Genomic DNA, 24651 nt, shown 5'->3' with positions numbered 1-24651 from the left:
ACGTTTGTTGTTCGTTGGCAAACGGTTGTCTGCCAACTGTATGATTACAACTCTTAATATGTTGAGAGTTTTGTTGCAGCTCCAACAATAATACAACTTGATGATTAACATTGGAGACAAATTTAGAAGACAATTGTTTTACTTGGCGAACGGTTGTGATTTTTTTCGAAGGCGGTTTTAAAGAAGATTAAAAGTTTTGAAAGAAGACGTAATTTACGCAGAAAATAGAAAATATAATTTCAGTGGAAATTGAAAATAATAATAAATCGTTATGGTGTTTGTAAACAGAAAAATAAATTATAAACGTGTAATAAATATTTAAGTAAAAAATATTATTTTAATAACTATAAAGATGCTTAAAACAAAACAAGTAGAATATTAAATACCATGATGTGTTACAAGTGCAGTCTTTACAATCTTTTTATTACAATCAAATCAAAAAAGTACCAGTTAAAAGAAGAACAAGTAAGACTATTATATTCGGCTATGACGAATCTTATTTACCTACCTTCAAATCATAACCTGTACAATTAACATTAATTACGAATATCAAAGGGAGTTAATGAAATTTCACTGCTATAGATGATTTTTTTAGACAGTTGTGAGCGTTAAAGTCCCCCCATATAGGAGCTAAGCAAAATCTTGCATCGATGGCCCCTTTCAATACCAAACCAACTGCATCAATTTGGACATTATCTGCTTCCATTTGCACTCTTTCGTGTTTTTTAAATACTGAAAGGTGGACATCGTAGGAACCCCAAGTAATAATTTGTCAACTAACTTGAGAAAATGTTGAACATTTTTGGTTTATTTATGATTTTAGAAGTTTTTTTTTTGCTTCTCCTGAAAATTTTGTTCAATGTGACTTAGGGCTTTTTGGATTTCATATGAAGATTTGTAATTATTTTTGTTAATTCAATATAAAACGATAAATCATTGAAAAAGTAGTTAATTTTGCTTACTTCCTACATCTAACTAAATTTGTGTGTGAATAAATATTATAAAAATACTCATTATTTACATGACAATGACAAACTAGAAGATCATGAGTGTAATTGCAAAACAAAATTTCTTATAATTTTTGCTTTTCATAATAGATGTTATTGCACAAAGATTATTTTTACACAAAAAACAGATTTTCACTGAAAAATTCAAATTCTCATGAAAAATTATATCTTTCGTAAGACGCATAAGTATTTACTACAAAAGTCTTAAGACACAAACTTCTTAATCTCTCTGACGCTTTACAAAAGCGAAAGAATTATTTTTAGAGAAATCAAACAAGTTAATCAAAAGTACATTTTAACAAAAACTTTTAAAATTTCAAATAATTCTATTTTATTTATAAGTTAAATTATTAATTACAAATAATAATGTGACAAGAATCATTTCCTTACAGTCTTCTTAATGCTAAAAATATATATTTTGACATAAAGATTAGTTTAAAAGTCATATAACTGGCTATGGATCTCTACTTTTACTGATTTCATTAAGTGTTTTGAACAATTTTAATGAGATTTTATGTAAGATTTTAATATAATGACAAATTCTTTAAAGAATTTAAAATGGATTTCTTATTTGTTTATTAATATTCCTATTTTGATTTTAAATAAATAAAGTTAAACTATTTCTTGTAAGTTTTCAGTAACCATTAAGTTCATTAAATTAAAAAGCAAAAGTTTTCTCATTAGATGAATAGTCGAGTATTTAACTGGTTTTAAAAGTAACTTTTTATTTTACTCAATTTCTTCAACTTGTTGCTTTTGCACTTTAGACTTGACAAAGTTTTGCTGTAAAACTAAAACAAGTTCCTTCTTCGTTCCTTGTGTGTCAAGTAGGATGAGTTGCTGTAGTTAGTTTCTATATGAAAACGATCAATGTTTGTCTATATTAAATACACTTATGGATGTCATTATTAAATGTATGAATTTGTTAATGACAAATGCAGTAAATACAGTAATAAACGGTTTGTTTAAACCTAATTAAAGATATTTTAGTTGAATTTTGTCACTTTTGAATTCGACATTAATATTAATGACACTATATTGCTTACTTTGTATATAAATTATTTTGACTGAAAGCACAGTGGGTTTATGAGTTTAAATATGAAGTCTATCATATTGAGAAACGTATAATGGATTTGTATTGATATTTGCATCTACACAACAGTATTAAGACTCATTACTACCTTTGCATGGTATGAAGGGATGCATCACATAAGACTGCTAGTGGTAATACACCTCTGCTTGGATACCTAAACCTAAATCTTTCTCTAGTTAAGAACCATGTTCTCATTTAAGAGACTAATCAAATTAGAGCTTATAGGGTAAACCATTACAAAATATTGTAACGAAAGTATGTTTTTTTTAATGGTTAAGAATAACATACCTTTCAGAATTTCTGACCCGATACTATAACAACGTATACAAGTAGAAACGAAAGGGTTGGATCTGAAATAATATAATATGGAATATGGTTTATAGACTGGAGTTTATTTTGTGACTGTAGATTTCATATTATAATTGATAATGATTAGGATGCAAATTGCAAAACAGCTGGAAGTAATAATTTATGGGGAGATTTCAGCAGCTCTTACAGCTTTGAAAAGTCAACTCTTAGATTTAGTAAGGAGGAAGAACAGTTAGATATGGCTGAATGTGATCTGCGTAATTTTCTAGGTTTCATCAAATGAACAGTTTGGTAATATCTTTAGAAAATTTCTTACTATGAATAGTTTTTCCTTCTAATTCTCTAATTTCGGACTCTATTTATGCTATTTTGCTCTTTTTTTTTAAAGGAACTTTGGGTTCTTATAATCGAAACTACATGAAGAAGATTAGTGCGCTGTTAAAGAAAAAGTGATTTGGTCTATTAATTTACATCAAAGTCATTAAAAGGCCATTGAATAGAGGTATTGATATACATACAGCAATGAATTAAGCTGGAGGTCCAAACTACGCGTCTTCGCGTCAAAGTACGTTTCAAGTTACATGCCACGCTTTCTAAGCGTAATTTTTTTGTTTTATTTTAAAAAAAACTTCGAGTTTTTCAACAGATTTTATTTATTTTTCATCATTTTATTTCATTAAAATTGATAAAACGCATTGAATAAATAATATAAAATGTCAAAATCAGCTGACATGTTCGTGCGCCGCTTCTGACGCTTATAAAAGTAGAAAGTAGATCTACTTTAAGCATTCTACGCGTCAAAGCATTCTACGCTTTTGTGCTTGTAACTTTCATCATAAAAATACATTGATTTTACTTTTTTGACAGACGCATAGAATGCGAGAAAGAGATGGCGTGGTGTGGACATCCAGCTTTAAATAGTTAAAAGAAACACCTTTCACGACATTATCATTAGCGTTTTATCTCATTATTTTAATATGACTGATCACTTTGTAAGCGAGTAATTAACACGATAGCTTACCAATAATCATTTAAATAAGTAATTATAAATAGGGACTTTAAAAAATTGTTTTGTTTTAAAGACGAAAGAATAACATTACTCACACAAAATACGAACCTAGACCTTTTGTTCGTTTTCTTACTTACAACCCCACTGCTTAGTTATTTTATTGTGCATAAAGTCATTACAACAATACTTACAAGTAATACATATAATACGTAGTAATAATTGAGCAGTAAATTGTTGCGTCAGAACGGGTCATTACTGAATGTTTGCTGGGTATGGACAAATGTATTATAGTTCTAGCAAATATTTGATATTTATAGCTCTACTTGTTTTTATCATTTCTATGTTTAATACTCTGTTAAACAAAAGAATTAGCAAATTATCCATTTGTTGGTTTTACCTTCATTAAAACAAAATTTAATCCTGTGCTATTTGTCAGTATTTATTAATTTAATTGCAACAAAACTTCTACTTTCATTAAATTAAACTTAATCCTAACTGCATTGCAACATATAAAAGCATTGGCATCAAAAGTCAAACTCTTTTTAGATGCGTTTGAAGTTTAAAGAAACCAGTTCCTGTGATCACAAGTCAACACATAGAGTTCTATATAAAATACACTCTTCTTATAATATCTTCGCTTTTTTAACATTGTACAACATACAGCTGCCAACGCTTAGTCACTTTTTAGATCCTCTTTTCAGTTTAACAGGGTATTAAGAAATGTTGTGAAAACATTGATGAAATACACGTAGAATGTTAAAGTATTCTTGTCATTGTCTTTAGGTTGTTGCTGAGAAACCTGATAGTTTATTAATTCCTTTAATCCTAACCGCAAATTGAGATCCAACCTAGTGATGTCAAAACTATACGTGGATTAGTATTTCCTATAATGATCATTATAAGTTAAATATAGCATTACGTTTGTTCAGTAAAGTATTTCTCTTAAAGGTAAAGTTATCTAAACTTGATTGCTTCTTTTCTAACCCAGCAAAAACTTAATGCTTGTACCATAACCAATTACTTTTCAATTACTATTTACTTGCCGTCTGCTTTACTTTGCAGTACTCGAGTAATAACATTCTTTTAATCTGATATAGAAGTACTTTATTTTCGGCTTTGTCATTTTTATTGCAGTGGTGCAGTGAGTAGAATATTTAGCTAACAAACCGAAGTCCCTGGTTCGTATTCTTACTTTTCATTATTAAAAACAAAACAACTTACTCAGCAACTTCTTTGTAAGCAAAATATACTTCTTTAACTCTCTATTTGTAAGCGAGCGTAGAAGTATTTGCCTCCAATGATATCAGCGTGTTAAAATAATGAAGAAGTAGTGAAAAGATGTTTTATTAGCATTTTAATTTATTACTTTTTAATGTAAGTTTTTCCTTGGTAAGTAACAAGTGGAACATTTTGTTCAATGTTATGCAATAAACAACAGAATAAAAATACATTTAACCCGTTTTAACATTAAATCATTGATTAATCTTTCATACATATCAATACCTACTTGCTAATTGTAAATGTCCATCAACTTTTGACAGCTATTAGCGTTCCACTCATGAAAATGGCACGAAATTAAAAATAAATCTTACAGGTTTTTGTTACAAAGTCATGTTTGCTAGCCTTCATGACATTAATTCAATTACATTGTCCCATCAATTGTTTTTGACCAATAATCGAGGAATTTGTTGCTTTTATATAATCACGAAACGTACACTCAATTGACAACAAATTGACGATTAGTAGAGAGAATATGGGTTTTATGCGATTTTCTAAATCCCACAATGGTCACATGCTGTGAAGGGGTTTCAAGTTTACTTTTTGTAATCAGAGTTGATAATGGCGTACAACATGTCATAAGCATTTCTAAAAGAGTTTTCTTTAAACATAAATAAAAATGGTTTTAAACTGCAGTGAATTCTTCTCAAATATAAGGAGGATTAAGATCGATGGGATTTATTATATTGTACTTAACACTCTATAGTTTGGTTGGAAATCATGAAGAAAGTACAAAAATGTCTGTAATTGGTAGTAGATGGATGGATGTGTAATAAAGTTTTATTCTTACCCAGCAGTTCGACGGTACAGTCCCGAACTGACCACTTAACCTACTACATGTGGTGGCCCCTAGCCACCTGACTACCCAGATGACCAAGCATTTTTCATGGGCTTGTCATACGTGGAAGTCAATCGTCACTATACACCCTACAAAGAGACAGTTAAAAGACGGTCTAAAATAGTCAAAGGATGGTAATCTACAAATGGGTTCTTGGAAGTCAGACACATTACTAGCTGTTTAAGTGGCGCTACTTTTCTTGCTGCTATGGTGACGATTTACTTTTATTCTTGATGAATGGCTAAAAACATGCGAATTGGGGGCAACAGGTGATAAGATATTAATGGAAACAAAGGTTAAAAATTTAAAGTGTCTACTCTCTAGAATACTATGGGACATCAATGTGACGATTGACGCGAAAGATATAAATTTAAGTCAACCAGATGGTGGCATATTTGTAGAAAGTAACAATCATTTCTCCAAAAAATGGGTAAAATAACTACTTTCGGAAGATCAATAAAACGAAAACAACTTTTAAGAGACTAATCTCTAGATTACTTGGAGACAGTAAAGAGACGATGCCTCCGCTCTCGCTTACAAAGGGAACACTAAAGTGACGACTGTCTTCATTCTCGATTACAAAGAGTTTTTTTGTGACGAAAGACCAAAAACATGCGAATTACAATCATTCAGGTGGTTAATTATTAGTGGAAATTACTGTCTTTTTCGTATGCATTGACTCTTTTTCGAACTGATGGGTACTTTCAAATGAAGCTAGATTGTAATGAGCAAAATAAAGACATAGTTAAAGCCATGAATGCGAAACGGAATCAGTTTTTGGAAATCACGAACAAATTTAAACATTTAAATGTAAATATCATCGTTGTTCCATTAAAATTAGAATTGTGAACATTTTCGTACGAAATCTTACCAAATTGGGAATTTTGAGATCTAAGGTACCATTTTATAGGATCTTGGTATAGTTTATTCCTAAAAAAGCTGTTAACTTCGTTATGAATAAGTCTTAAGGTGTATACTTATATTGATCATACAGTTGTATATGTAACAACAATACTTTCTTACATACATATTGTATCTGTTACATTTACATTAACTGTAATAACAGTTATAACAGTTGTATCATAATTTGTGACATAATTTATATCAACTTGTCATTATTTTCTTTTCTTTTAGAAAATTTAAAATTATTTTAATAAAAACTGCAAACACGTTCACATTATCTAAAAGCATTTCAATAAATTAAAAGGAAGAGTTTTTTTAAGTAATTAAATCATTGATGTTCTCCTGCTAATGATGATTTTAAACCAGTTGACACAAAAAATATCAATAATCATTAAGTTTGATCTAGTGGAGTAAAAGAAACTAGTTTTCGTTTCTTCTCTAACTGGATGGGTTCTTAGTGTGTCAGATGGACAGTGGTAAATGTAGTTCATCTGGTATAATGTGATTATGAAAAGAGAATTATGTTGCAAATGTAATAAAATTTTCATTTACATATTAATAGTTTTATTAAAAACTTTATAACGGTCTTCAATATTCATCTTTAGATGGATAAAATAAAAAAATTATGACATATTTTTAAATAGTTTAAATAAAATCTCAAATATAACTAGAAACTTTGAATATCGCTGTCAGCTTGAAATTTGTCAATGAAATCAAATCAGTTTGGCTAAGAATATTCTGTTTATTCGTAACACCCAAAATATGTGGTTCCACATCGAACTTATGATCAACACCTTAATCGGTTTAGAATCACTTTCTGAGTATATAAAGACTTGTCCGTCTGACTATGTGTAATTACGTAAAATTTGTTATTTGGGCGAAATTTAAAAAATAATGTTTAGTTTGGATCAAAGACGAATTCTATTAAAATTGTCACAAAGATAGTACGTTTAAGATCGATCCTATTGTGAAAAAATATGAATAAAGCGCCATATCTAAATCCAGTCCTTAAATAAGGTCTTCATTTAAACTGCGAAAACACTTTGTTTGATAATTAGGAGTTTCAGGATATAAAGACTAAATGATCGTCCTTGGACAAAATAGTATTTTAAAAGTATATACGTAGACAAACATGTATATACTATTGTGTGTGTAGTTGGATTGGTAATTTATAGAAAAGTGTCTTGACAATCTTAGCTCTTGACAAAAATTTAATAAAACTTTTTTTGACCACATTTATTAAGCTCGACACATATCAGATCTTAAAGCTAAAGTTTTATCTTCTTAAACTGTGAACAAAGTCAAACATGTCATGCTGAAAGTAAAGCAATGTATTTATTGGACTACAAAATGAAAAATTACTAAAAATTGACTTTAGAAAATATTGAACGTCAATACATCATATATGTCTAAGTAGAGTTAAGGAGGAATCAGAAAAGGGTTTCAAATAATGCATTCTAAAGTCATAAATTGTTTTAAGTCATCATTTTAATTAATCACGTAAACACAAATATTTATTAAACTTTATATCATATGTACATTAGGAATTATATAGTTCTGCATATAAATGTGTACATACATTCAAACGCTTTACAAATCAATTCGAATACTGGGTTTTAAAAAATTAAACCTTAAACTTATGTTGATCAAAGTAAATTGCAATGACTAAAACACGTTTTCGTAGACAAAATACTAGACAATTAACTATACACTGCAGACTAGTTATACAACCTAAGCAGTAAGGTCTCTACAATATTTATTTAAATAATATATTTCTCTTAAGTAAATAAGATTTTCGAAATATTTTAAAAATATTTTAATAAAACTATTATTTAATATAACATCATATACAAAATTGTACAAACAGGTATTTATTTAAACATATTTTGAAGAAATACTTGTTGTTTCAAATATGTTGTATTTGTTATCGTAGTTATTAATATCAATTTTTTAGTAAGTAAGTATTAAAAACCTTTAGGATATTTAAAATCAATGGATAATCATGTAATTTTCTTAATGCTACAAAATAACAACACCCACAGCAACAACAACAATAACAGATACACACAGCCATGGTAAACATCACATAAACAACATCCATCCAACATCAACCGGAACAGCCAGAAAGAACAGCCGCATCGAAGAGAAGATTACGTATAAAAGCCTCAAACCAATTCAATGATCAACAACAAAAACAAGAGAAAACACGAAGGAACAACAAACGCATTTCTACAAGTTATATTAATCCATGCCTTCTTCATGCTGTAGTGGATGCAACATACGTTTGTCTGTTTGTTGCAACAATTCAGAACACAGGTTTGGAATTTGACATGGAAATAATGTTGATTCTATATTTCAAAGCAGCTTTGAACATTTTGTATTGTTCGTACCTTTTAAGGTCTTGGACTGTAACCCTACGTTCCGCTATATAATCGTTTTGCTGTCTTACTATATTTTGCAAAGATATATTCCATTAAATGTAAATTTCGACCTTAACCATAGTAATAAAGACAAAGTCCTTCTTAAAATTAAATAATTACTTAAAAATTATGAGAATATGTTCATTAAAAGTTAGGAATTGAAAGCACTTCGTAGGGTATATAAAGATTCGTCTTAAACAATTAAATATACAATTTATTTGTTTTTTTCTTTTTTTTGTATTATTTTCATGTCTGTTTTGATATGTAAGTTATTCACGCTTTTATCATTATCATCAACAAACTCATCGTCCTCAAAGTCTTAGTCTTAGAATTTCAAAACAAGTAGATACGTGGCTCTTAATGTTGTTGATGCTGTTGCTGTATGTTTGCTGCACATCTAAATAAATGTTTTATTCGTGCATTTAGTTACCAAATCAAAACTAAAAACTGCGAGTACGTATGTATGTAGTTATTTGAAGTACTTAGTATGTACATATGTAATTCCATATATACTTAAGTATATTTTTATACATTAAGAAGTCCCTTAAAATATGGGTGGTTCAGCATCATTCATTAACATCTTAAGAAAGTGATCAGTGTTTGTTTCTCTATTTCAAATGAAAAACTAAATGAATTAGTCATTTGCTACTTACTACTAGCCGATACTCACAGACTTTTATTAAACTGTTTGTATTTATTTGTTTTTCTGTATTCATTCTGTCCCCTTCCTACATATATATAATTTCTGGGGGACGAATGTTAAAATGCCAACAAGGGTAATTATAATAGGTGGTGAAGGGCTACTAAGTATAGACTACAGAGAATGAAGTTAGGTCAAGCTAAGCATACCCTGATAGACTAATTGTTCAAAGACTTAGAGAATTCTACTTCCAAAAGAGTTGAATAAAACTCCCTGGCCACCTCCCTCAAAGGAGTCTTCAGTCGAAATCTTGAGATTAAGAAAAAAACTTAGCCAGTTATAGATAAGAAGGACACTTTAATTAAATCAAACCTTAAGGTAAGAACTTCCGAAACGATGCTTGAATCCTGAGAGAAAGAAAATTGAACAAGTTATTGATATGGTGATCATTACAGATAAATTAACCCCGTCGTCTGAAAAGTGACACCTTCAAAGGCAGGTGAAATAGCTAGTCGCTGAAAGGTTCAAAAGGCTACTTTACCATAGTTACTAACAAAGATATCGGAATGATTCATTCTCTTCTCTATATATTACTTTGGTAATTCCAAAAATTCTAGCGTACCAGTGAAATAAGGTGATCCAGGTCAGCAATAGTAGATAGTATTGACGCTAGCATGACATATTGATTGTGAGCAATGACTTTAACAAGATTATGATGACAATTTTGTTACATTAATGTTCTTGCACTTAAGAGCACAAAATTATGGCCTGCGAATGACTAAAATCTATCTTTTTACTAGAAAGTTCAACATTGTTTACTACTTAGAAGACAATTTTCTAGGCAAGAGTATGATAGGTGCCATTAGTCCTACTTCAACCAATGCTTAGGATATCTTTTCCATCATCAATATCATACACAGCAGATATGCACAAACGGAAATGATCGGTAACTGTGAGATACCTGAAGATCAATAACGTGATACACTACCAATTAACTAAACATAACAGAAATTTTCAGCATTGAATTGCTATAAAGAGAAGGAAGTTGAAAAAGTTAATCTGACGAGAGCAAAACCGTTCGATGCTACGAAAACTGAATTACAAAAACTGACAAGGGAATTTCCTTAATTATCCAATTGAAAAAATTGGAAGAATTAATAAGTTCAAAGTCTATGAGCGCAACAGTTTCTGACATCTTTGGATTTACATTTATCTCTCTTGGTTGCAGCTTATTCTTATATTCTTAACAATTAGATCACCACATTCAAGTTGAATTTCTAAAATAATTTATAAGTTGCATCCGATTTATAACTGCATTGCAATAGTAAATGACTTTGCATATAAAATATGCATCATCCATTGAAATTGTAATAAAATGTAGTTGTCCTTGAAAGAATACGTAAAGCTTGACTTGAAGTCAAGGCAATGCGTTGACATTTGCAGCGGAGATTGTAAAGCATCAATCAAGTTGTTACATCTACTCATCTGTAGTGTAATCAAACGTTGACATTCAATTTGAGAATAATCTTGAATCCATTTATTTGTATGCAAAATTTACAATAAGAAATTTTAAAATGCAAATGTTTTTACATTGAAACTGTTCGTTTCTAAAAAGAGATTTACCTAGAGAAAACTATGCATATGTTTGGTTAAATCTTAGTGTATTTTGTTTCAATCTTTTTACTGATTTGATTCTTTGTCTCTAGTTAATACCAACTTCATAAAATCCTTTAAATTATTTCAAATAAAGTTTAAGTCGCTATTTCGATTACTAATAAAGCACATATATTTTGTGTTCTTACTCCGAAAATTTAGGTAATTTAAGCAGAAACTCAAAGAATACACCTCCATTATCACTTGCTAATCGCAAAGCATAATTTTACAAAAATCTTAAAGAAGGAAACCATCACAAGTCTATTTTACCAACAGCTAATCACAGTGTATGAAAACTAAACAAAAACTGGCTTGGCCAGCTGAATGAATGCACTCTTATATGACCAAATAGTGGGTGTGTCTTTTAAAATACAGAGGTCAAGATCAGTTGTTGTATATAAGTGTTATGTGTCTGTATATTTGCTTTACTCCTTTAAATTATACAGACAGACATGTTGAAGTGTAAGCTTTATTAAGTTCTGAAATGCAACATGCAACTAGGATTAGGCGACAAATTAAATGCAAACATTTTGTTGTAGTCAAAGTTTAAATAAGAATTATTTATAACAACAATTCTCCATGTAGTAATCAACTTGTCCAAATGTACGTATAATAAATTATTTAGTTCTTTCGCAGTAGAAGAATTCTTTATGATTTTATACTAAGTTTTTTCATAAGAATACTTTAGTTTGGTGTGGTTGGATGTGCGTTCAAACACCCTCCTTATGTTTGATCTAGTCTGCTAAAATTGATGTTGGATAATGGTACCAACTGAATATTTCTGGTCGCCAATTTTCGCAGACGCAACGAGGACTGTTCCCCTCAAGATAAATAAACATTTCATATTCTGAATCGATTTGGATTGAAATACTAAATTTCTAACAGACTTAAATATAGAACTTAGAACCTTTAACGTATATAGTGTGTTTGTTAAAACACAATTGGGTTTAGAGAAGATAACTTTATCCTGTAATGATTTTTGTGATCAAGTTTGATTGCTATTAGAAACAAGTAAGGGTTCTATATTCGGCTGTGCCGAATCTTATATACCCTTCACCATGATGTGTTTAAAGCCTTTTGTACCTTTTGAAGAACGAAAAAGTACCAAAAAGTCCCCATCTATGGGTCCTCAGTTAATCCGGGCCATACAAACTTAATTACATGTTCCTAGGTTCAATATTGTAGAAATTGTAAAAAGTACCTTTTGAAGAACGAAAAAGTACCAAGAAGTCCCCTTTTACTGGTTCTCACTTAAACCGGGATATACGAACTTAATAACATGTTTCTAGGTTCAATATTATAGAAATTTCAAAAAGTACCTTTTGAAGAATGAAAAAGTACCAAAAAGTACCCTTTCATGGGTCCTCACTTAATCCTGGCCATACATACTTAATTACATGTTGCTAGGTTTAATATCGTAGAAATTGCAAAAAGTACCTTTTGAAAAACGAAAAAGTACCAATAAGTCCTCTTTTATGGGTCCTTACTTAATCCGGGCCATACATACATAATTACATGTTTCTAGGTTTAATATCGTAGAAATTGCAAAAAAGTACCTTTTGAAAAACGAAAAAGTACCAATAAGTCCCCTTTTATGGGTCCTTACTTAATCCGGGCCATACATACATAATTACATGTTTCTAGGTTTAATATCGTAGAAATTGCAAAAAGTACCTTTTGAAAAACGAAAAAGTACCAAAGAGTCCCCTTGTATGGGTCCTCACTTAATCCGGGCCATACATACTTAATTACATGTTTCTAGGTTCAATATTGTAGAAATTGCAAAAAGTACCTTTTGAAAAACGAAAAAGTACCAAAAACTCCCCTTGTTTGGGTCCTCACTTAATCCGGGCCATGCATACTTAATTTCATGTTTCTAGGTTCAATATTATAGAAATTTCAAAAAATACCTTTTGAAGAACGAAAAAGTACCAGAAAGTCCCCTTTTATAGGTTCTCACTTAATCCAGGCTCTACATACTTAATTTCATATTTCTAGCCAATGACAACGTAACGTTACGTTATGTTCTTTCTTTGCTTTGTGTTTATTAACAAGCAATTGCAATAACAAAACAATTTACCGTTTGATGCTCCATTTTGTTTTTGTTGTTTTATTATTTCTGCATAAGCATGCACGAAAAATCTAACTTTTTGATGAAATTTTCAGAGGTGGTCTCGGATTTTTACTCATATCTTCGTTATTTATGGACCGATTGGACTGATTTTAAATAGCGTTCTATTCGACCGTATAGAATTATTAAAAATTCGGATCTCGCAGATATCTGGGGTCTTCTGAAAACTGATTTCAACATACACACAGACAGACAGACAGGCGGACAGACGGACATGGCTAAATCGACTCCGCTATCTGTAAGGATCCAGAATATATATACTTTATAGGGTCGGAAAATTATATTATAGAAATTACAAACGGAATGACAAACTTATATATACCCTTCTCACGAATGTGAAGGGTATAAAAAATTGCAGCTAAAAATGGAATGACAATTGTTGAAAAAGAAGTTATAATTAAAATAGTTTTCGAATGAAAGGTGTTTTTTGTTTAATCCTTGGTGGGCCCATAATTATTATTGTACCATTTAAGTTAGTAACTCTAAACCTAAAACTACTTATATTAAATAGAAGAATAGAAGAAAACTCCTACTAAGGGCCAGTTTATATGAAACTTTCAAACATAACTTTTTTTCTTATTAGGAGATCTTTATTCAGGTCTTGGAAATTAGAAACGCAAAAGGTCGTCGTTGTAAGCCAAGAAATGACTTCTGCAGGAGAGAAAAGTATCTACCATTTCTTCTGTCAATTCCCCGCCCTATCAGATTATAAACTGAATCTTCTTAGTAGATATTACTTGCATGATTTAGCGAATCCATCGGAAGTTGATATCCAAAAAATTGAGTCTTATATTCGTGCGACAAACTGATTTGGTTTAGCAACCCAGAGTACTTAGATCTAAGTGTAATAATACTTCCACCTTTCTCTCATTTCATGTAACACAAAGTATTCAATATACTGTATCCAAGTGTGTTCCCAGTGAGGACATTGTGAGGACGACCTGCTAATATTACTCAAGGAAAAGCCAGATGAAGAATAACTTTTAATTCTACATTCGAAAATGAAACTATGTAAATTAACTACATTTTCTTCTTTCACTCATATATGGGTTAATTTTAACCCTATTTGTTCTTAAAATTATGTGTGAATTTCTGTTATTTTCGTATGAACCGGAACAATTAATATGCTTTTGTACCCTACTATACCGCAATGTGGAAGGTATAATGCATTTGCTTTATTTTAATAGAATTGTGAGAATTCGGTTTTCCAAATAGTAAATTTCTTCTAATTAATTAATAGCTATTGTGATTAATTAAGTCATCACAATAGCTATTAGAAATTAGAAAAATCTCCTCATTATAAACTTTTCAATCAAGATGAGTACAATTGTTTCTCTCACAATTAAAAGATGACACAACTTTATGACATTTATACAATGTTTATCTAGAGTTGTAATTCGTTTGTATTTAAAGATGTCTTTAACAATTTAATTGTAGATTATTAAAAAGAGTTGTAAAATTCAAACGTCTTTAAGAAATTTTTCATTACTTTTTCATAAATGTTAGTTTTGGATGTCTGAAGTCAACAAGAGCCAGGTACGCGAACTAACAGAGTTCAACATTTATATTAAGAACGCCTGTGTTGCCAAACAGCTTCTGATTATGGGCCGAACTTAGTAGTCTCTGTTCTCATAAGGCTTAGTACGTTACTTTATCAGCATTTGTTTCCCATATTATGTTTTTTTCATCACCATTTTTGGCGATGCGAAGGTATGTCAAAGAAATAGCATCCGCCTGATAATAAGCCGCATCCAGAGTTGCGCCTGAATCCAGAATAAATTTGAAATTCTGAAAATCAAACATGGCTTTCACAATCGAAAATAATTTAATATATAAGTGGTACTACCGATAACTTATTAATACTAAAGCAGACTTAATCGATTTCAAAAAAGATTGATAATACGAGTACAACTACATAAAGTCGTTAAGAAAAAATACCCAGACCTCTTCCTGAGATGATCACAATTTTGGAATCAATGATTTCTTATAAAAAATATAAAATTCGGTTTTAGAACAAACAATTACTATCGTTGATCGTGGTAGAAGAAGATCCTGCATCACAAATGAATCGAAATGGTTAAAAGTTCGAAAGATCAGTTCAAAGACCTGATTTTAAAGTGAACATAGTAAAGTTTATGAGTTGTTTAGCTTGACTGAATAAACGACTACTAATGTTCATTGTTGTAGGTGAAGATCACGCATCGCAGATAATTCAAAATGGTTAAATATTCTAAAGATCAATGAATGTAAATCCAAACTTTCATACGATGGGATGGCAAATTAGAAGAATTTTGAGAGTGTGAGCGCTCTTTTAATTTAGAAAATTTAAGAAGCACTAACACTTTTAAAGTATCAAAATTAGCGCTTTGGAGTAGAAAAGATGATATTTGTACCGGAATTAATGAATAAATGAATGAACAGTTTGAATCCATTTAAAATAGTCCCAACTCAACGGTTTATCTCAAAGCTTTATAAAAACTTTTCCTAATATGTTTACAGCCTAATTCTGCCAAAAGCTGAGCATCAAAATTCCCAAACGAAGTTAAGTATAAATATTCCACAATAACGTAATTATCCAGCTACTCGTATTTTCTAAAATTTTAATGTTTTGTCATCTACTTACATGCATCAGACACTCTACTCCGCATGCATACGTTCAGTTATCTGCATGCGAATCTGCTAGTGAAACAAAACATATAAGGACAACATTTAACATTCAAGTACCCGAAGAAAACTTGTTCCAATCTGTTGGAGTTGTTGTTCTCAGCACTTTTGTTAATGGGGTAAGGTTGTAAGTTTTTGCATAAATAGCTTCATGCAACATGTTAATAAGTACCAAGTGTTAATTAGTATGTTCTTTTCCTCCTCCAACAAGAATGTCAATATATGGGTCATACTATAAAATTTATTATAACCTGTTTATATACCATATTTGTGGTATGTTTTATTTTACAGCAAAATCTTTCATTAACAACTAATAGCTTAAAATTCTAAAGTTAACTTATGTCATTGGAGATAAAAATCACTGAATGTAAATTATGTGTAAAAACGCATACAACTTCTATGCCTTTACCAAGAGGCTATTTATATAATACACTATTAATTCGACGTTATTAAAGTACTTCTACGTAATCAGAACAATATGTAGTTGTCATTGAAAAGTATGTTATTAAAACTTAAAAGAGACAAATATTTCATATCATTAAGGTCGTGAGATTACTTTAGGTAAAGTGATAAAATGATGCAAAGGAATGACTTTACATTATCAAGGGCTTTTTAATAGCTGAAGAAAAGTACATAATTAGCTTACGGTTTGTAAAACACATTTAGATTTGTTAGTTTAAAAGTAGATAAAATTATTTATACAGAATTGTTCCATTTCATGACAAAGACTTACCAATCCTATCATATGATGACCTTAAAATTGGAAAAACATTCTTAAATTTTCAGAAATTGCTTTTGGACACAAATTGTTTGGTTATGCGTGTTGCACTTTGATATAGAACTCATTACATGCAAACATATATAATAAGTAACAGGGAAGCATCGGAACATATTAAAATTCTATTTTATACGTATTAAGCCCTTTTAAAGTAAATTTTACACTAAAAGCAAAATGAATTTAAAACCTTTTTTAGTTTTTCATATTTTTTTAAAATCGGAAACGCAGATTTCTTCTTGGTAAACTTATCCACTTTTAATAAATATTAGGGTGGCCCCGACTTAAATTTAAGTTTTTTTAATTCTAAATTAATTATTCTCAAAACATTTGGCTTGTTTTCAGTATTTGGTACTTTTTTTTAATATTTAAATAAAATGCAATAGTATCAAATTTTGATAAACTAAAAAATATAAAAAAATGAAATGAAAAAAAAACTGAGAAAATATGAGGTTTATAATATTTATAAATATTTCAATTAATTACGTTAAATAATTCCTTGGAAAAATTTTTAAATCTAAGAATTTTCCGAAAAATTACAATATTTGTTATAATTTTAAAGTCGTTTTTAAAATTGCGTTATATCATTGAAATCGTCTCTTAAAGATCTTTTGTATAATATTAAATTTCCATATGATTAATTTGTCAAAAATGAGAATAATGTGATAAAACCTTAAGGTAAACCAAAACACATAAAACTCTAAAAAGGACCTTTTCATCGTTTGATCCAGCTTACCCAAAATTGAGATAAAAACAAACATTTTGAGCAAGGGCATCTTAGAAAAACTTAATTTTAATTTTTGGTGGGAACAATTTTTAAAAATAATTCATCTTAATATATTCAAATAATAGATAATTAAAAAGTCTGACCAGCGTTTTATTTCTACAACTTTTTTTTACAGTAATGATCAACAATAAAGCGGTATTCGATCGTATATTGATCATATCTTAAAGAGATGATTTTATGATTTGAAAGTCCAAAGTAGAAAACAACTTGTACAACTGCTGCTGAATAACAAACTCTATGAGATAACAACCAATGTAAGCGAAATTAACAAACCTTATGTAAGCATATGAAATAAAACTATTTTTTACAATTCCAGCTTTCACAAAAGAACACCTTCAAAGATGATCATATGTTTGTAATTGAACTAAAAACGGGTGTATAAGGCTTCCTTGGATATTTGCTTTCACTTAAGGATGACTTCCAGGAACATAAGTTTGTAATTCAACTAATAATGGTTTGTATAAGGCTTCCCTGGATATTGGCTGTATAAAGATTCCCTGTTAATATCAAATAATTTGTTTAAAACAGAATGAATGCTGAAATTGCTTTAGAATGTGAAACTTATAATATTCAACGATAAAGTAAAAATTTTTCAAATCCACTTAGAAAAATAAAAACTTGTAAACGATTAAGTGTGATTCTGTATAATAAAATAGTTTACATTAAAATTGAAAACCTTACAGTAAAATTAACTAAGTACATAAGTAAATACTTTTCTTTCCATTGATTACTTATAGCTGTTATTTAAATGTAAGTATGTATCCAGAAAAATCTTTCAATACCTGATAAGAAGTTGAAATACTAAAGACTAAAGTTTTTTAAGACATTATCTAAACATTGGTGTTGTCACTAAAGGCAAGTACTTACCACAATCGCTTACAAGTAATTAGAATAACCAGTTCATTAAAATCGTGTGCAAAAAGCATATACATCTTCTTAATCATCACAAAGAAGCTGACTAATGAATTAGGATGTATATGCAGACACATTATTGAAGTACTTCCATGTAATCAGAACGATATGTAGTAGTTATTGAAATGTAAGTTAATAGGTAAGTATTTACAATAGCAAGTGTTAAATATATATTTTTTGAAAGAAAGATTACATCGTCCGACACTCAAAATTAGACACAAACCGGATGATGCTATTAATTTAAGGGAAATTCTACTGATCAAACAATGCCAAATTTGATGTCAAGCTAACAAAAAGAGTTGTAAAATATTTTGTGTTATTTTGTTTTATTCTGTCAGAATCAAAAGATGTATTAAAAAATCTTTTAAGAATTTTTTGAAAAAAAAAAAAAAATATTGAAAATTTTAATAGATTTTTAAGGATAAGAATTTAAAAAAAGTTTTTAACAGATTTTCATCCTAACAGTATAAAATAAAAACAAGTAAGAGTTCTATATTCGGCTGTGCCGAATCTTATATACCCTTCACCATGATGTGTTTAAAGCCTTTTGTAACTTTTGAAGAACGAAAAAGTACCAAAAAGTCCCCATCTATGGGTCCTCAGTTAATCCGGGCCATACAAACTTAATTACATGTTCCTAGGTTCAATATTGTAGAAATTGTAAAAAGTACCTTTTGAAGAACGAAAAAGTACCAAGAAGTCCCCTTTTACTGGTTCTCACTTAATCCGGGATATACAAACTTAATAACATGTTTCTAGGTTCAATATTATAGAAATTTCAAAAAGTACCTTTTGAAGAATGAAAAAGTACCAAAAAGTACCCTTTCATATGTCCTCACTTAATCCTGGCCATACATACTTAATTACATGTCTCTAGGTTTAATATCGTAGAAATTGCAAAAAGTACCTTTTGAAAAACGAAAAAGTACCAATAAGTCCCCTTTTATGGGTCCTTACTTAATCCGGGCCATACATACATAATTACATGTTTCTAGGTTTAATATCGTAGAAATTGCAAAAAGTACCTTTGAAAAACGAAAAAGTACCAAAATCCCTTGTATGGGCCCTCACTTAATCCGGGCCATATATACTTAATTACATGTTTCAAGGTTCAATATTGTAGAAATTGCAAAAAGTACCATTTGAAGAACGAAAAAGTACCAAAAAGTCCCCTTTTATGGGTCCTCACTTAATCCGGGCCATACATACTTAATTACATGTTTCTAGGTTCAATATTGTAGAAATTGCAAATAAAGTACCTTTTGAACAACAAAAAAGTCCCCTTTATGGGTCCTCACTTAATCCGGGCATACATACTTAATTACATGTTTCTAGGTTCAATATTGTAGAAATTGCAAAAGTACCTTTTGAAAAACGAAAAAGTACCAAAAACTCCCCTTGTTTGGGTCCTCACTTAATCCGGGCCATGCATACTTAATTTCATGTTTCTAGGTTCAATATTATAGAAATTCAAAAAATACCTTTTGAAGAACGAAAAAGTACCAGAAAGTCCCCTTTTATAGGTTCTCACTTAATTCAGGCTCTACATACTTAGTTTCATATTTCTAGCCAATAACAAAACATTAGTGCTGCTCTCGCTCTGCTACTCTTGCTCTGCTGCTCTTGCTCTGCTTTGCTTTTATAAACAAATTACAATAACAATATTTACCGTATTGTTATGTATTTTGTTTTTGTTTTTTGCAGTTTCTGTCTGAGCATGAATAAAAAATCTAAATTTTATATGAAATTTTCAGAGGTTGTCTCGGTTTTTTGCTCATATCTCCGTTATTTATGGACCGATTTTGCTGATTTTAAATAGCGTTCTTGCCGGTCGTATGTCTGATAGAATTATGGAAGATTCGGATCTCGCAGATATCTGGGGTCTTCTAAAAACTGATTTCAACAAACATACAGACAGACAGACAGACAGACAGACAGACGGACATGGCTTAATCATCTCCTCTACCTATAAGGATCCAGAATATATATACTTTATAGGGTCGGAAAATTATATTATAGAAATTACAAACGGAATGACAAACTTATATATACCCTTCTAACGAAGGTGAAGGGTATAAAAATGAGAAGGCTCATTGTACTATTTGTCCACAAATTCTTGCTTGTAAGGGGTCTTCCACCTCGTCGCTTAAAAGTCATTTAATTCGAAAACATCAAATAGACTTAAACGATAAAAAAAACTAGTGAACAAAACATGTCTGTGGAGGAAGACAAGCCATCTTCATCTCAAGCAGGAGTTAAAAAATATTTTAATAAAGTCAACAGTAATCTTTCTCTGGATGAAATATTATCTCGAGCAGTTGCAGAGGATGGATTTTCTATTAATTCAGTGTGTAAATCAAAACTATTAAAATCTTATTTAAAATCTTTAAAAATGGAAATGCCTAGCCAAATGACAGCCTGGAAACAAATTTATTCCTTTTACGAGCAAAAAAAAATTGAGTACATTAATATTTTTGAAAAAATTTTAATTGAAGGTGGTAAATTTTTTATTATTGTCGACGAATGGGTTGATGTGTCCGCTTATAAATATATAAACGTTAGTGTCCGCGGTTACAATCCTAATTCAAACAGCTTGGAAGTTTTTAATTTAGGATTACAACAAATTACAACCAAAGGCACTGCGGAAAATATTGAAAAGTGCATTAAAGAAAAACTTACGGAATTTAAAATAAATTTGGACACTGACGTAGTGGCATCCACTCACGACGGAGCAGCGGTTATGAAAAAATATGGGGAATCTATATCCCCGATAAGTCAACTCTGCTATAACCACAGCATTCATTTATGCGTAGTAGATAGTTTTTATAAACAATCAAATAAAGTTGATTTACATGACACTAGTTGGTCTGATATGGAAAGTGAATATTCCGATTCTGAAGATTCCGTCGATATTAATAGTATTCAAATTGAACTTTTGCCGTCAATTCTAACAACGGTTTCTAAAGTTAGAAAGGTTGTAAAAATGTTTAAAAGATCTCAAGATAAACAACAAAAACTTCAAAGTTATGTGACTGAACAGGAGGGCCATCAAATTCACCTAAAATTAGACGTTAAGCACCGTTGGAATTCGCTTTCTCAAATGATTGGTATATTTTTAAAGCTTAAAATTTGTATTAACCATACTTTACTTGATTTAAATTTAGAAACCTTTTCTGAAGCAGAGTTTAAAGTATTAGAAAGTGTTTTCAAAGACTTGGAACCGCTTTGTATTTCAGTTAATAAATTGTCAAGTGATTCAGTGACACTTTTAGAAGCCGATGTAATATTAAAATTCGTACTAAGTGCTGTTGGCAAATCAAACACAATTTTTTCAAAAACACTTCATTCGTGTCTTCATGACAGAATTTTCCAGAGAAGAAACATAATACTAAACACTCTAATATTGTATCTTCATAATGGATATATGCCAAAATCATGTAAATATTTAAAATATTCAACAAAGTCTGCAGCTATAGATTTGGCTGTTAAATTATATAATAGGCTATTTTCTGAATCAATACCAGATAATATCATTCTTAATAATACATCAGACTCTGAGTGAGTTGAAATTTCAACTTCAAGTAGTTTAGAAAAACAACTTAATATAACTTTAAAATCTATTCAAAATCCCATTTTCAAACACCAAACTGTTAAGAATAATAATCTAACGGATGATTTTGATTATTTAGAAAAATTTAAAAAGAGAAGTACTAATTTAAATTTACTTTATAATTCACTTCTTACTATAAACCCAACTTCAACAATTAGTGAAAGAGTTTTTTCAGTTTCATCTTCTATTAAAACAAAAATTAAAAATAGAATGTCTCCAAAGCATTTAAATTGCATTCTATTTTTAAAATACTATTTTAAGAAACATATATAAAATAAAAACATCTTAAATATCTATTTATAAATATTTTGCTCTCTTTAAAAAAAGTACAAATTATTTTTAACTCTGTTATTTTTTAAATAATGAATTTTTTAAGTTTGTTCTTATTATTATTTCAAATTGAAATGTAAAACTTAGGCCTTATGTTATTTTTTATTAATTAATTTTATTTTCAATAAAATCGACAACACCTCCTCTTTGTGCATACCAAATTTCATTAAAATCGGATTAACCGTTTAGAAGTTACCGAATTATTTCCCTCTTTTTTTTCCTATACCACTGTGAGTCGGGGTAACTATAAATTGTAGGTTAAATATGTAGTTCAGATCTGTCTGACCAAAACTTCCGGAATATGTTTCTAAAACATACATACATTAGTTCTGTATGTATGTAAGTCTTTTTAAGTTATAAAAGGAAATAATACCCAACAGTTTGATAGGACTTAACTGAACTTATTATAATAATTATTTTGTTATCACCATTCTGGGCAGAAATCAGATATACTTACTTCGATTACAAATAAACATTTGATTCTAATATGTATTACTTCTAGTGAGTGATTTAATTACACTTATTAACAAAAATTAAAAAATGGAGTTAACTCAGAGATCAATATAAACTTTTCTAGAGGACTGGACAGCACAGCACTGAATACGAATATGGCAAAGGAATTTCTTTATCTTCAGATTTAGCTGCATTTTAAGGTGTACGTTTAATTTATTTAAAAACAACGTTGACCTGTGTTATTTTCTAAAGTTCAGCGCGTAAATTTAAAGTTAAAAGTGACCTCACTCTAGCATTCTTAGGGACAATAAGATTTTGTAATATTTTAAGGTTAGTGTAACACGGTTATTTTACAATGTTACCACTAAAGCTGTGAAGAATAGAATAGTACATTGTTGTATAATAACACTATTTATAAAGTAAACAGAAACACATTAACAATAACAAACATTTTATAAACTTAGCATGAATCTGCAGATCTTGTTTCAATAACCAGCAAGGGTTTTTTAATTGGAGCTATGCTGCCAATAACATTGTTAATGACATCTCAAATGGGTTTTCAACAGACTTTACTATTTACCGTTTAAACTACTTCAATCAACTGATAATTGTATGCCTTTTATAGTTTAAGTTTGAATCAATACTTAGCAAGTTAGACGTTTATCACTGATCAGTGTCAGGTATTGTAGATTAAGAAAGAATAATGTACGTCTGATATCATTTACTTCCACAATTATTACAATTTTTGGATTTAAACTCATCGATTAAATTTCGTTTTAACATCTAAAAAATATTTCTCTTTTGAGTATACGCGATATTACTCATACGTCATGAATGCCCACAAAATGAGTTTAATTAAATTAACTCTATTTATTTGAATAATAACATCGTCCAGCAACAAGAGAAAAAATCGTTAGACAAGAGCCGGATGATATACGTCTGATGCTATAAATTTAAAGGAAAAAATCTGCGTTTTCAGTTTATCATTTCGTGATCCTGTGTCCTTTCAAAAGGACTTTATAGTTTTAAATATTACATTTTTCAAAAAATATTTTAAAATACGTTTACTAATCAAAAATGTTAAATTTGGTGTCAATCCAACAAGAAGAGTTGGGAAATATTTTGTATTATTTTTATTTTATACTGTTAGGATGAAAATCTGTTAAAAAATATCTTTTAAAATTCTTATCCTTAAAAATTTATTAAAATTTTCAATATTATTTTTTCAAAAAATTCCTGAAAGATTTTTTATACATCTTTTGATCCTGACAGAATAAACAAAAATAATACAAAATATTTTACAACTCTTTTTGTTAGCTTGACATCAAATTTGGCATTGTTTGATTAGTAGAATTTCCCTTTAGTTTATAGCGTTAGACGTATCATCGGTTTGTGTCTAATTTTGAGTGTCTTCTTTCAAAAAATATATAATTAACACTTGCTATTGTAACAACTTACCTATTAAATTACTTTCCAATAACTAATACATATCTTTCTGATTACAAAGAAGCACTTTAATAATGTGTTTTGCAAATACATTATAATCTATTAGTCAGCTTCTTCGTAAAGATTAAAAAGATGAATATGTTTTTTGCACACAATTTACATTGACTGATTATTCTAATTACTTATAAGCGATTGTGTACTTACACCCAATGACATCACTTATGTTTAAATAATGCCTTAAAAAGGTTTAGCCTTGTTTGTTTGCTGATTACATACATACATTTAAATAACAGCTATGAGTATTCAATGAAAGGATTATTATTTCTTTATGTACATAGTTAATTATACCCTTCACCTTCGTGAGAAGGGTATATATAAGTTTGTCATTCCGTT

The 24651-nt window shown here is 29.6% G+C and overlaps 1 long non-coding RNA gene across 1 annotated transcript; it reads left to right on the top strand.

Moving 5' to 3' along the window:
- The first annotated feature begins 130 nt into the window (after positions 1 to 130).
- Positions 131 to 18201, top strand: LOC124420400. The gene is made up of 3 exons (XR_006941183.1): positions 131 to 465; positions 17623 to 17761; positions 17824 to 18201. It is a non-coding gene; the product is annotated as an uncharacterized LOC124420400 (long non-coding RNA).
- Positions 18202 to 24651: the final 6450 nt, after the last annotated feature.

This window comes from Lucilia cuprina, chromosome 2 (assembly GCF_022045245.1).
Source record: "Lucilia cuprina isolate Lc7/37 chromosome 2, ASM2204524v1, whole genome shotgun sequence".
Taxonomy (NCBI): domain Eukaryota; kingdom Metazoa; phylum Arthropoda; class Insecta; order Diptera; family Calliphoridae; genus Lucilia; species Lucilia cuprina.
Note: the sequence above shows the minus strand (reverse complement) of the source record. Positions and strands in the feature narration are given on the sequence as shown.